The sequence below is a fragment of the Rana temporaria genome, chromosome 1 (assembly GCF_905171775.1).
Source record: "Rana temporaria chromosome 1, aRanTem1.1, whole genome shotgun sequence".
Classification (NCBI taxonomy): domain Eukaryota; kingdom Metazoa; phylum Chordata; class Amphibia; order Anura; family Ranidae; genus Rana; species Rana temporaria.
Window position 1 is genome coordinate 610,829,548 of NC_053489.1, and position 13,964 is coordinate 610,843,511.

Sequence of the window (13,964 nt, forward strand, 5' to 3'; positions counted from 1 at the left end):
GGAAGCCTGTCGGAAGCCTGTCAATCAAATAGGAACGCCCAGTCCCGAAGACCATACCAGGAAGCGGCGGAGAAGATCTATCTCTAAAACGGTAAGTACTGCTTCGATTTAAAAAAAAAAACACCCGATTCCCCTTGACAAAATGAGCATCAATCTAATGTTAAAAATCTTTTTTCGGGTGAACTCCCACTTTAAGCCTGTAGGCCCTTTGCTTGAAAAGTTTGGAGACCCCTGCTTTACAGTAAAAAGGATGAGAAAGGCTGGTAGAGAAAAAACAGAGACTATTTTAGGTGTTTACTGATCTTTGTCCCCACTGGGGAGGATCAGGAATTGTATGGTGTCAGTGGAACAAGAAGTAAGGGGAATTCTACCAATGAAGACATCCATTCCAACAACTGTCTAAAATGTGAAATCCCTTCTTTGGGGAGACTTGCTTTCAGAAAAGGTGAGGTGAAAGAAAATCCCCCCAAAAGGGACAATAAAAGTGACAGGGGTTGTATCCATTCCCTACTCCATCTATGCTAATAGAAAGATCTATAATTTATACTTTAAATATTTTATTCAGATTTCTGTATAACTTTGTTAATGACTCAACTACTCTAAAGCCCTGTACACACGATCGGATTTCTGATGTTCCCCTGAATCTGATGTTCAGGGGACCTACGTCCGGGGAGCACCAATTTCTCAAATCCGGGCACCCCTTTCTATAGACTCCCATGTTAAACGGTAATTTCTCCGGTGACTTTGGGGACCCGGTACCGGCCGGTTATAGGTCCTCTGGATTTGGAACTTGGCACACATGTAGACCCATTTCTCTACAAGTGTGCAAAGTTTGTTGTCTGGTGGACCTACGGCTGGGGAGCTTATACTCGATTCAATATGCTTTCCCCGATGGATCGGATTTCTGATGGAATCAAATCCAATGTAAAGGACTACGACGAGCCGAAAAAAATCAATGCTTCCCAGCATGCGTCGACTTGATTCTGAGCATGCATGGATTTTTCTCCGATGGAGTTCCACACAGACAATCGGAATTTCCTATTGTTTTTTTTATCCATAGGAAAAATTTAAAACATGTTCTATTTTTTTTACACCGATAGAAAAAAGACCGATGAGGCCCACACACAATCGGTTTGTCTGATGAAAACAGTCCATCTGTCTTTTTTCATCGGACAAACCGATCGTGTGTACACGGCTTAAGAGATAAAAGTATGAATGCGGTAATATGTAATATGTGTCTGATACCATTTAGAAGTGTGCTTTGAGCTGAGAGCTTAGGCCAGGAATTTCCAAGAGAACGTCACCCACATCCTGGCGTGTGTCACGCCCAGCCTCCTACTGCCGGTCTAGTTTGGCATGGCAGCTGGGTTTTAGAATTTTGTTTCGCTCCAGAGCGCTTTGATAGAACTTTGAGAAAATGATTTTGGCGTCTTTGCTCGTCGCGCAGTTACAGTAGTTATCAGAACACAGTTTGACATGATAAGGGGAAAGTTAAGAACATAATCCCTTGTTATTTGGACTAGGTAAAATGTTCGCTTTACCATTGGGGAAGGGGTGGGGGTGAAGAGGCGGAAGTTCAAGTGAGGTTAATCTTTAGGAATGTCGGTAATCCTATTATTTGTTCTGAAGCTATACTCAGTGTTATCCACCTTCACAGGCAAGGTTTTATTTCCAGGATGGGATGTATATCAATAAGTGTCACTCATTCATCTAATTCCGAATCTTTGTTCTAACAGAGATTTATTGCCCCAATGAGACATGATCTCTCTTGTGCTCTTCTTTGTTACCCATTAATTGTCACATGTTCACACTTATTATTAAGGAACTGTTCCTGTGGGATTTTTTAGTGTTGTTGTGGTATCCAAAGGTAACATGTTAGCTCTTGTATAGTTTATTCGCTAAGATGCAGCATATAAATTCATGTTGGATCTTAGGCTGTTTCCTAGAAAAAGGCACCATTTATCTTTTTATTACCATATATACTCGAGTATAAGCTCAGTTTTTCAGCACATTTTTTTGTGCTGAAAATGCCCCCCTCGGCTTATCCTCGAGTCACCTTTTTGTGCCTGATCTCCCGGATTTTGGGGTCGTAAGTCCCCTGGACCCCAAACTTGGCACACATGTAGCCCCACTCTTCCTCTACAAGTGAGCAAAGTTTTTTGTCCAGGGGACCTACGTCTGGGGAGCACCGATTTCTCAAATCCGGGCACCCCTTTCTCTAGACTCCCATGTTAAACGGTAATTTCTCCGGTGACTTTGGGGACCCGGTACTGGCCGGTCATAGGTCCTCTGGATTTGGAACTTGGCACACATGTAGACCCATTTCTCTACAAGTGTGCAAAGTTTGTTGTCTGGTGGACCTACGGCTGGGAGCACCGATTTTTCAAATCCGGGCACCCCTTCAATAGACTCCCATGTCAGTCTAGTCATGGGCAGAGTGAGGCATGGGCAGAGTGAGGCATAGGCACAGTGAGGCATGGGCACAGTGAGGCATGGACACAGTGTGGCATGTACACAGTGAGGCATGCACATGGACACAGTGAGGCAAAGTGAGGCACAGTGAGGCATGCAGATGGACACCCTAGGCTTATACTCGAGTCAATAAGTTTTCCCATTTTTTTGTGGTAAAATGAGGTGCCTCGGCTTATATTCGGGTCGGCTTATATTCAGGTCGGCTTATACTCAAGTATATACGGTAACTAGATTCTGTTTTGTAAGACTGATGCTAAGATGCTTGGCAAAAAAAAAAGCAGTTGAATGTGCATTGACAATGCACAACATGATATGTATGATTTACAAGATAAATGTCAGTACACACCGATAAACAGCAATAGGTTACAATTAGAGCAGAATTAAACCCAAAAGGAAACATTTATTATATTGGACCTTACCAATTATTCAATGAGATTGCTGTATCAGTGTCCTTTTTTCGACTTTCTTTCTTCTCTTTTTATCTGGTGATCCAGCCAGCAAGTATATTGTTTTTTAAAAGCACCAGCTCTTCAGCAGAATGTATCAGTTTACATGGGTGAGACAAATCATTTAACACTGGAAGAGGTAATTAAAATTATCAGCTTTCATTTATTCATGTACAAGCTTTATCCCAAAAGAAAAAAAAAACAGTTTGCTGTAACTGATTATAATGCGTGAGCTGGGATTTGTCTTCAATTTGTTAGTGAATCTAAATCTGCTTGTACATCTAAAGCCCAACACACGGGCACAATTTTGGGAGTCATTGGCCGGTTAAAAGAAAAAAACAGCCCGATATTCAGCCGGTGTGTATGCCACCCTGTCCGGTAGAAGCCGTTTGGCCGGCTTCTGTCAGACAAGCATGCTGGTAAACCAGCAACCAAACGACAATTAGCACTCCCAGCCAAATGGCGAAGAGCACTGTTTGGAGTGTTCTGGTGGGGGGCCGTCCCCATGTCAGAACACAACAGCTTAGCAGGGGAGATCGCTGTACTACCTTTGCTTAGTTACTACAGCGGCTCAGAACAGAGTTGACCTAATCCCCTAATCCTCCCAGCACAAGACCAGTCTGGCGCCCCCGCTCACCAGCGGTCGTAAATTGTTAACTAGGAACAGTCCACTGCTGGACTATGGGGGAGCTCTGTTTTCCAGTGGAATGAAGGATCAGGTGAGTATCAGCTTTCTCCTCCCCCTTGCTAAAACAAGCAGTTGCCCCGTGCAGTGCAGGCACAGCCCGAACTGCATGGGAAAACTTTTTTTTTTTGCCCAGAGTTGGGCTTTAACTCTAGTTTAGAACATCTTATTTCTGTGAATCAGGACTTAGAAAGTGTAAGCTATGCTTTTGCCTAGAATGATACAAAGCACTGAGCATCCAAACGTCTGACTTTATGTGATTAGACCAATCTGCACTCCACACTGAGTTTCTCTAACCTAATAATGTAAAAACAATACATTACGACAGATCTAAAAGTAGAGCACAATAGAATGTCTTGCTAGAAAAGTGACACTCACCCTCACCACTGGGATTCTTGGGAAACTTTCACGCAGCTCCACGTAGTTAATAATGACTATCATTGCACTTTGATCCTTTGGTCTGGTAAACTGGCTGTATCTTTAGAGGTTGTCTTTAAATTCACATTCATAAGGATTTGACATTTACTTATCAGCTTTATTGCTTTTATAACGTTTCCTAACAAGAATGACAAATATGAAATAAATGTATTTTCCTCTTGATTTGCAGTGCTCCCTGTGTTGCTAAACCAGCTCCTGCCACATAGCCTACAGTACATTTTCAGTAATGGAGGTTCCCAGACTTGGTAATGAAATAACCACTTCTGTTCTGTTCATTTAGGCCACGCTGGAAAACACCCGTACAAACACAATAAGAGGGACACCTCTGTTTCACCTGGGCTTACGTTACATAGGAGTTCCAGGGTACTGCCACGTGGCATTACAGGGCGAACCTATTTATCACTGTCAGATAGGTCTCCTTCACCAGACTGTAGCTGGCCAGCTAAGACCTGTCCTAGGTTGCTAATGTGACTTACATGCATATACAGCTAGACCTGATAATAACCTTAATACAGTTCATATGCTCATATGTGAGAGATAAAAGAGTTATTTACTGTGACTTTATATATGGATGTCATGAAACAGTTGTATATTGTGTTCACAGAAGCAAAAGAGAGAATATGCCTTTTAAGATTTGTTGTGTGACTGTAAGGTAAGATCAATGACCCAGCAGAATTGAAACCAGAAAGCATAGAGTTAAGCTTTTGTTATTCAGCAGGAGTCTTGGCCAATCGCAGCCAATCTCACATTGAGCAGGGGTATTGGCCAATCACACCCAGCCTTACACTCATTCTGTCTGGAAAGTTCCCAGCAGACTAGAAGTCATTACACCAGAGAGAGAGAAGATCTGAACAGACACACACCACTTAGGCCCCATACACACGGGAGGATTTATCCGCGGATACGGTCCAGCGGACCGTTTCCGCGGATAAATCCTCTCGAGGATTTCAGCAGATTATAATGCGATGGAGTGTACTCACCATCGCATTCAAATCCGCGCCGAAATCCTCTGGCGATGACGTGTCGCGCCGTCGCCGCGATTATGACGCGGCGACGTGCGCGACGCTGTCATATAAGGAATTCCATGCATGCGTTGAATCATTACGACGCATGCGGGGGATCCCTTCGGACGGATGGATCCGGTGAGTCTATACAGACCAGCGGATCCATCCGTTGGGATGGACTCCAGCAGATGGATATGCATGTCAGCGAATATTCGATCTGCTGGAATCCATGCCAGGGGAGATATATCCGCGGAAACAGATCCGCTGGCGTGTACACACCATAGGATCTATCCGCTGAAACCCATTTGCTGGGATTTATCTGCGGATGGATTCTATGGTGTGTACGGGGCCTTAGAGTTCAGTTTTATTGAAGCAAGTGGCCAAAATAGGTATTTAATACAGTTATATATGTTCCTATTGTTAATAGTGTGATTAACTGCAATAGCAAACAGTCCAGCAAACAGCAATATAGAGTGACTGAGTAAAACTATTGAATAAACTTCAGAGAGATCATAAAGTGTTTAAATAACTTAAATTGAGAGTACAGATATTGAAGAAAGAAATATATCTACCATTTTATGCAGAATGACAAGATTGAACAGTTGAACTGCCATTTGTTATACTTTATTCAACACATGTTTGTACATGGACTGCCTGCTGCGGAAATGTCAGTGTTATATATGAAGAAAAGTTGAAGTTAATAAAGAAGTTATCTCAAGAGTTTGGTGTGCTCTTTAAACCTACTGCTTCCATAGAACGACGCTAGAGGAATTATAGAGTAACAGATAGTCTTGTTTGGACTGAAAAATCTGAGAAATCAAAATTCTAATGCCACAGCGCATAAAGGCACTTCATAGTGCTGCGTCTGCCACACAGACCTCCACCCATTTTCCAACTGAGTCAGTCCACATCCTCATTTAAATCCTCTTTGCTGTTTGGAAATCTGCATAACATCAGTTATCAGGCAAATATTATTCCATCTTGCATGGATAGCCAAGTCTAGAAATCCACAAACAAGGGTTTCTTTTGTTGGTAACCTCAAACTATCCTGGGGGTTCTCACGTGGGAGAGAATCAGGGGCTTTTCTTAGGTGGGTCCAGGGTCGCCAACTGTCAGTAAATTTACAAACAGTTTCTAAAATCCATAACTTTAACCTATGTCCGTGACTGTTATAGACATGCAGACTGCATGTCTGAGTGGACATTCATGGACAGATGCAAAAATTACAGATTTTACAAACTGTAAATTTACTGACAGTTGGCAACCCTGGGTGAGCCTTAGTGCCCATTCACACCTGAGCGTTTTGTCGCCTGAAGCGCGACGCTCCAAAACACTAGAGGGGAAAAAATACATTATTCTCAATGGAGATGGTTCACATCTCCACTCCAAAACGCCTGACGCTGAACGCCTGAAGCTCAAACAAGTTCCGGACCCTTTTTTATCGCGCAAATGGGGCGGTTTGGGCGTTTTTGAGCGTTTGTATTTCCCATAGAAAGTAATGGAAACGCTTGATTCAAGCGACTAGCGCGACAACGGGCGTTTGCTACTGGCGTTTTGTCGCTTTAATCAATAGAACATTTCACCCAGGCAGAAGATAAAAAAAATCTACCAACATAGCAACAAGTGGTGAAAAGATGATAATTTTTCCTATTGGCTAAAATAAAAAACGTCGAAGTACAAAAACGTCGGACGACGCTGTATGCAAACGCGCAAATACACATGAATACGCACGACAAAACGCCGGAAAAAAACGCCCAAAAAAAGAACCAAATAAGCTACGCTCAGGTGTGAATGCAGCCTAATACATTATCATGGCCAGGCCCCAATTTTCCCATAGCGCTCAATCCAGACTTTCCATCTTAAAAAGCTGATGACTAGTCTCTTACTCTACCCAGTGCCCAGGACTAGTAGGCTTTGTACAGTGGATTTGGCTCGTCTAGGGATGAACTTTGGGATTAGACTGAAGCCAGGTTCAGTCCAAATTTTACATGTTTGGGAGTTTAGCCAAAACTCACGAAGCAAACGCAGAGGCTCGTTCTTTTTGGATAATATATTGCTCCCAGAATTGCCTCCAGAGCACAGAGACCATTTAGACTCTGATCTCACTCTATATGAATAGAAGCCCTGTGACTTCAGACCAATCATTTCCCAAAGACAAGGGAAATTATATATATATATACTGTATATATATATATATATATATATTTTTTTTTTAATAAAGAGGAAAATAAAAGAGTAAAGGGAAAGTAATTCAAGGGAGGGAAAATAGTATTAAAAGAATTCCTGATTAGGCCAACCTACCTATCTTACATTGATCCCTTGGGTTTGGTGGCAGAGACTGAGATGCTAACTATGCAACCTCCTTACTTCCTCCGGTCCTTCCGCAATTTTGCCCCCCCCCCTTTTTTTTCTCTTTCTCCCTCTCCTTTCTCTCTCTCTCTCTTCATATTTCCCTCTCTCTCTCTCCCCATGTATAGGAATTATATCATGACCTACATCTAATAGTGATTGATTCTATGATATTCCAATGCTCGACTGGCCTAACCATACGACATACAGTCGAAGATTTACGTCCAGAATCAGTTGTTACCATGCTAAGTTTTTATCCCCCACCTTGATTCAGAGATTGCTACCTAACCTCTATTAGCACCAGACAGAAATAGTATTCGTATGGTAAACACTATAAACTAGCAAACCTAGTACAATCATACAGTATCTCTCTTGCAGAGATCCACTCTGTATTCTTGGTTTTGAAATATTTTGTAATTGATGTTACTTGCTTCGCTGTAAGATAGTATGTTATTACTAGTGTATTGTAATTATTACAAAAGTGGAAAAAATACTGCGCTGGTCACAAACAGTGTGAAATTGAATAATGACACTGCTATAAAACAAAACAAAACAAAACGTGCTGCAGCAGCAAAAATGTCAGATAGAAACATTGGATGCCATAAAAATTATATAAGCTGCGCTGCACAAATCATATAAAAGCAAGTGAATTAAACACCATATAATTGTGTATAAAACCTGTACAAGGTGAATAAAATAAGTATTCAAACTTATAAAATCGCAAATAAATAGTTCATAGAAAATTGTCCAAATTTCTGTGATGTCCAAAAAGTATTTATCTTGTGAAATACATGCAAAAAGCAAATCCAGGAGCCCGGTGCAAGAAAGTAGGATAGATGAGACCTCCACCTCTTATTTCTAATCTGCTTACAGACTCAAAAGAGATTAAAGGCATATAAGGCTAACAGCCCTGGTGTATTTCCATGGACCCCTTGTTCATTGATCTCCTATACGTTCCACCTTTATGTTCACATCAAGGTTTTCTCATTGGAGATGACCCAAAAGAAAGAAGGTACTGACATAGCGTGATAACGTCTAAAAGGGTTTATTTAGGTAAAAGCAAAGGTTGCACTCACATGACAATCGAATAAAAAGTAGAGTGTAAAAATTTGCTGAAGCTCACTATCCGCCCGCCCTTCCGGATAGCAGCGAAGTAAACTGTGGTGACGTCAGCATGCCGCTCCTCCCTACGCCGTTTCGTCAAACAACTGACTTCTTCCAGGGGCACTTTTTTTGTATTGTAATTATTGCCTTACGCACTTTGTTTGTAAACATGTAATCTTTTTTCTCTTTACAAATAAAATTTTGTGGGGGAAAAAAAGAAGCCCTTGTCTCTTTGTCCTCAAACAAAACTCCTGGTGCAGATGGTCTTCCAGCAGAGGTCTATCTCCCAGCCATACTCTCCTACTCTCTACATACACTCAGCAAAGCATCCTATCAGTAGCTATATATGAAGCAATTATAGTGGCCATTCCAAAGCCAGATCAGGTCCCCCTCCAGCTAGACTTCTACCAACCAATTTCACTGCTGACTACATACTGTATATTAAAGTATAGCTAAAACTTTAGCCCTTTGTTTATCTAAAGTTGTATCTAAATTAGTAGCCTACTTTTAATCAGGATGTATTCCCAACAGGATTGAAGGCAATGAATATTCAAAGGGTTTTCATTAACATTCAATATACCCTGCAAAATATGGGATCAGAGAGATGCTCTTCTTCAATGCTGCCAAAAGATTTACCATCGTCAAATGGGACTATATGTAGGAGGTACTCTGAAAACTGGGAATTGGCCCGAAATTCATTAAATGGGTACAGATTATGCCCATGGCTAGAGTTCACCTTTTCATTTTTTTCTGAAAAGCTGAACTATCCCTTTAAGTGTACAAGCTAAACCTAGAAACTGAATGATTACTAAGTGACATATCAGCACAGATGTCACGCCACTTCTTCAAACTAAGGTAGGGTGACCAGACATCCCCGGTTTCTGGGAACAGTCCCCGGACAAAGTCTGTCCCCTGTTTTGTCCCCGGATTGGATTTGAACAGGGGCTGGGTCAATTTCAAAGACAGTCAGTGCAGAATAAAAAAAAAAAAAATCTGAATTATTATATATTTTTTTCCATTATCTGTGCCCCTTTCTGATGATCATATGCTGGTCGGAGCGGAGGGAATTTTTCAACAGTTTCAGGTGCATGCCCATTCAGCTGCGCTCGCATGTTCTTCTGCCTTGGCTCAAGTCCCGGCCAGCTGCCTGCCTGCTTATCTTCTTGCCTTCCCTTGCGGAGTAATCTTCCTCCATTCCCCACCCAGTAGTAGCCGAGGCCTGGAGAGTGAGACTTGACAGGCTGTGAGGCAGGCGGCGTTGGCGGCGATGGGCAGAGAGTCGCTGATTGCCGCCGTTACTAGTAAAAAAAAAAAATATGTCCCCGGATTTCATTTAAAAAATCTGGTTACCTTAAACTAGGGGTGCAACGGATCGAAAAACTCACGGATCGGATCGATCCTCGGATCAGGAGTCACGGATCGGATCATTTTTCGGATCAGCAAAAAATAAAAAAAAAAGACTAATCTTGTTACACCCAACAGAGTTTTAGATTCAGTTATTTTCAACACAAAATATAGTTTACATGTTAAATTTTAAAAGCCGCAGCAAACCTTACATGTTTGAAAATCAGAGGTGTTCTGTCACATTAGCAAACATGTAAGGTTTGCTGCGGCTTTTAAAATTTAACATGTAAACAGTATATACGTATGTGAGATTTTATATAAATATACACAGTTTTTTTTTTTTTTTGCAAATTTGTAAACTTAATTTTCTTTTAAAAAAATTGCCCAAAACCTTTTATGGCTTCATTTCAAGCTCTATAACTGCTCCTGGGCTACATCACTGACCTGTGCCATCCTTCCTATCCACCTGGTCTGTTTGCAGGAGAAGTTTAATCAGTGTGCAGGCAGATTGCATGGAGTGTGCGTCACAGTGTATTTTACAGTGGAAGCCAAGGCACCGGAATGAAGACACATGTCAGCAGAGATGATTCCCAGAGCGCGCCAAGTAAGCCAGCCAATCCGGGCAGCTCATCACGCGGGCCAATCAGGTGCAGAGACCGGACATCCCATCCAACCAATCACAGCCGATCTGTGATTGGTTGGGGTGGAGCAAGAAGCTCCGGAGCTAGGCCGAAGCCGGGGACTTTCCTACGGCCGAGGCTCCGGAGCACTCCGCGGATCGCCTAGTGTGCCGATCCGAACGGGGTGACCCGTTCGGATCACGGATCGGTGACGATCCGTTGCACCCCTACCTTAAACTAAGGGAACTTTCACACTGAGGCGCTTGGGCATCAGCAGTAAAGCTATAATCACTTTAGCATTAGGTGACCAGATTTTAAAATGGAATTCGGGGACATATTTTTTTTTTTTACTAGTAATGGCGGCATTCAGCTACTCTCTGCCTGTCGCCGCCGCTGCCCGCCTGACAGCCTGTCAAATCTTACTCTAGGTGGGGAGCAGAGGAAGATCACTCCACCAGGGAAGGCAAGGAGATAAGCAGGCAGGCAGGTGGCCGGGACTTGAGCCAAGGTAGAAGAACATGCAAGCGGAGCTGAATGGGCATGCACCCGAAAATGAAGAAATATTCCCTCCGCTCCGACCAGCACATGATCATCAGAAAGGGGCACAGATAATGGAAAAAAATACACCCCCCTAAGCTAGTTGGAACGGCGGAGCGGGGGGTGTGTAATTCAGAATCATATTTTTTTTTCTGCACTGACTGTCTTTGAAATTGCCCCAGCCTCTGTGCATATCCAATCCAGGGACAAAACCGTGGACAGACTTGGTTCGGGGACAGTGTCCTCAATCCAGGGACTGTGTCCTCAATCCGGGGACTGTCCCCTAAAACCGGGGATGTCTGGTCACCCTACTTTAGCAGCACTTTTCGGCCACTAGCGGGGCACGTTTAACCCCTGCTAGCGATCGAAAAAGGGTAAAAGGTGCCCGCAAAGCACCGCTGCAGCGGCGCTTTGCCCGCGCTTCAGTGGCTCTGCCATTGATTTCAATGGGCAGGGGCGCTGTAGGAGCGGTGTACAGTGTTGCTCATCTTACTTTTAAAAAGTAATTAGTTACAGTTACAAATTACTTCTCTGAAAAAGTAATTGCGTTAGTGACTCAGTTACTACATTGAAAAAGTAATAGTTACTCAGCAAAGTAACTGTGACTTTTTTTATGAATGACATGAGGAGGTCAGTACCGCGGACAGCGCTGACAGAAGCAATTAAAAAACAGACCCCTATATGGCGCTACAACAATGTGATTCGAGATACAGTCCAACCTGTGAAATAAAAGACATACAATACTCGGTGCAGCTGCCAACCACTGGAAGATGGACACAAGAACAAAAGAAGCAGCGCCATAGTAAAGTCTATGGCCCCGTACACACCTCCGAGAAACTCGACGGGCAAAACACATCGTTTTGCTCGTCGAGTTCCTTGTGAAGCCGCCGAGGATCTCGGCGAGCCAACTTTTCCCATTGACTAACGAGGAAATAGAGAACATGTTCTCTTTTTGGCCCGACGAGATCCTCGTCGGTTTCCTCTGCGAAAAGTGTACACATGACCGGTTTTCTCGGCAGAATACGTCTCCCATCGAGTTTCTTGCTGAATTCTGCCAAGAAAACCAGTCGTGTGTACGGGCCTATGAGTAAAGTTGTGTAACTTTATAGTCTATTGAAATTAAAATAACATGGGTATAGACACACACAAAAATAATGTACAAATTCATGTATAGAAGGTATAAAACAGTGAATCCAATAGGGTGCGACTGAGAGGAGTCCTGTGATGGAATGGTTAGTGAACACCAGTACATCTTACTATACCGCTGAAAAGATGGTACGATACTACACCCAGGATGGATGTAAACCACTGGTGGAGTAGCTGCAGTCAGTACCTCAGAAAGTCAGGTGGCCTGCGAAGACAGGAATGGCTGTTGTGAAGGGCCCAATGCAGGAGGTGACCAGTAGGGACAGAGCTCCACGGGAGATAACGACGAGCACCGCCGCTGTATGTACAGGGTGGACAGGCCTCACCGGGAAGCCGATGAACCGATGACCCCGCCGCACTGCCGCGTCAGATGGTCACGTGCAGCGTCACAGGGGGAGGAGGAGAACTGACGTCTGGGCTCCGGCTCCCAGTGATGATGTGACGGCAAAGGACCGGATCGGGTCCTTTCTTTTGTTCTTGGGCAGAAGCAATTACTCTGCTGCCATCTAGTGGCGGTAGATGTAATTGCGGTAACGCCGCCCAAGTATTGGGAACGGCGTTACCATGAGGGGAAGAGTAATCAGGTAGATTACTCGTTACCTTCAAAAGGGGCTGCGTTAGGTAACGGCGTTTATTTTAACCCCGTTGCTTACAACACTGGCGGTGTATACACCGCTCCTAAAGTGCCTCATCCTGCCAGCGCACCGCTCCAGTGTGAAAGCCCTCAGGCTGGCTTTCACACTGGAGTGACAGGAGTGGTGCTTTACAGGCACTATTTTTAGCGCTATAGAGCCTGTAAATCACCTCAGTGTGAAAATAGCCTAACTCCTTCTAAAACCAAATGTAGAGCCCCAGTAAGCTACTTTTGTTTAAATTTCGTTTTTAGCCTCCTTGTAGTCAGGGAGAGCAGCAATTGTTTAACTACTTGCCTACTAGCCACCCTCGTTATACGGCGGCAGTTTGGCTCCCCTGCGTGTATCACCGTAGGTGTATGGCACCGCTTTAAGGGGTATAGGGGGTGTCGTGCTCGCCACGTGACATAGGAGCCGATGCACATGCTTGGCAGCTGCGATGTCCACTGGCCACCCGCAATCGCTCCTGACAGAGACAGAATGGAGATCTGTCAATGTAAACAGTCCGATCACCGTTCTGTCAGGGGAGTAGAGAGTGATTGTCCGTTCCTAGTAATTAGGAACAGCGATCGGTCTCCTCCACCCGGTCGGTCCCTTTCACCCACAGTTAGAACACACACTGAGGGAACACATTTAAGCCCTTGATCACCCCCTAGTGTTAACCCTTCCCTGCCAGTGACATTTATACAGTAATCAGTGGCTGTTTTTAGCTCCGATCGCTGCATAAATGTCAGTGGTTCCAAAAAAGTGTCAAGTGTCAAAAACAAAAATTACATAAATCTATCCCATATTTTGTAGACGTTATAATTTTTGCTCAAACCAATCAAAATATGCTTATTGCGATTTTAACAAAAATATATAGCAGCCTAAACTGATGAAGAAATTTTCTTTTTGCTTTTTTAATTTGGGGCTATTTATCATAGCAAAAAGTAAAAAATATTGTGTTTTTTTCAAAATTGTTGCTCTTTTTTTGTGTAAAATATAAAAACCGCAGAGGTGATCAAATACCACCAAAAGAAAGCTCTATTTGTGGGAAAAAGGGACATAACTTTTGATTGGGTACAGCGTCACACGACCATTCAACTGTCAGTTAAATCGACGTAGTGCTGTATCGCAAATAATAGCCTGGTCATTAACCTCTTAAGCCCCGGACCAAAATGCAGCTAAAGGCCCAGGCCAGGTTTTGC

The 13,964-nt window shown here is 43.4% G+C and overlaps 1 protein-coding gene across 2 annotated transcripts in view; it reads right to left on the reverse strand.

The window, feature by feature from the left end:
- Positions 1 to 3,043, reverse strand: part of LOC120924335 (ADP-ribosyl cyclase/cyclic ADP-ribose hydrolase 2-like) — a 38,492-nt gene extending 35,449 nt beyond the window's left edge. For both annotated transcript variants that reach the window (XM_040335224.1, XM_040335223.1), the window contains exon 1: positions 2,892 to 3,043. The gene's annotated coding sequence lies outside the window, so the exon portion shown is untranslated. The remainder of the gene's footprint in view (positions 1 to 2,891) is intronic.
- Positions 3,044 to 13,964: the final 10,921 nt, after the last annotated feature.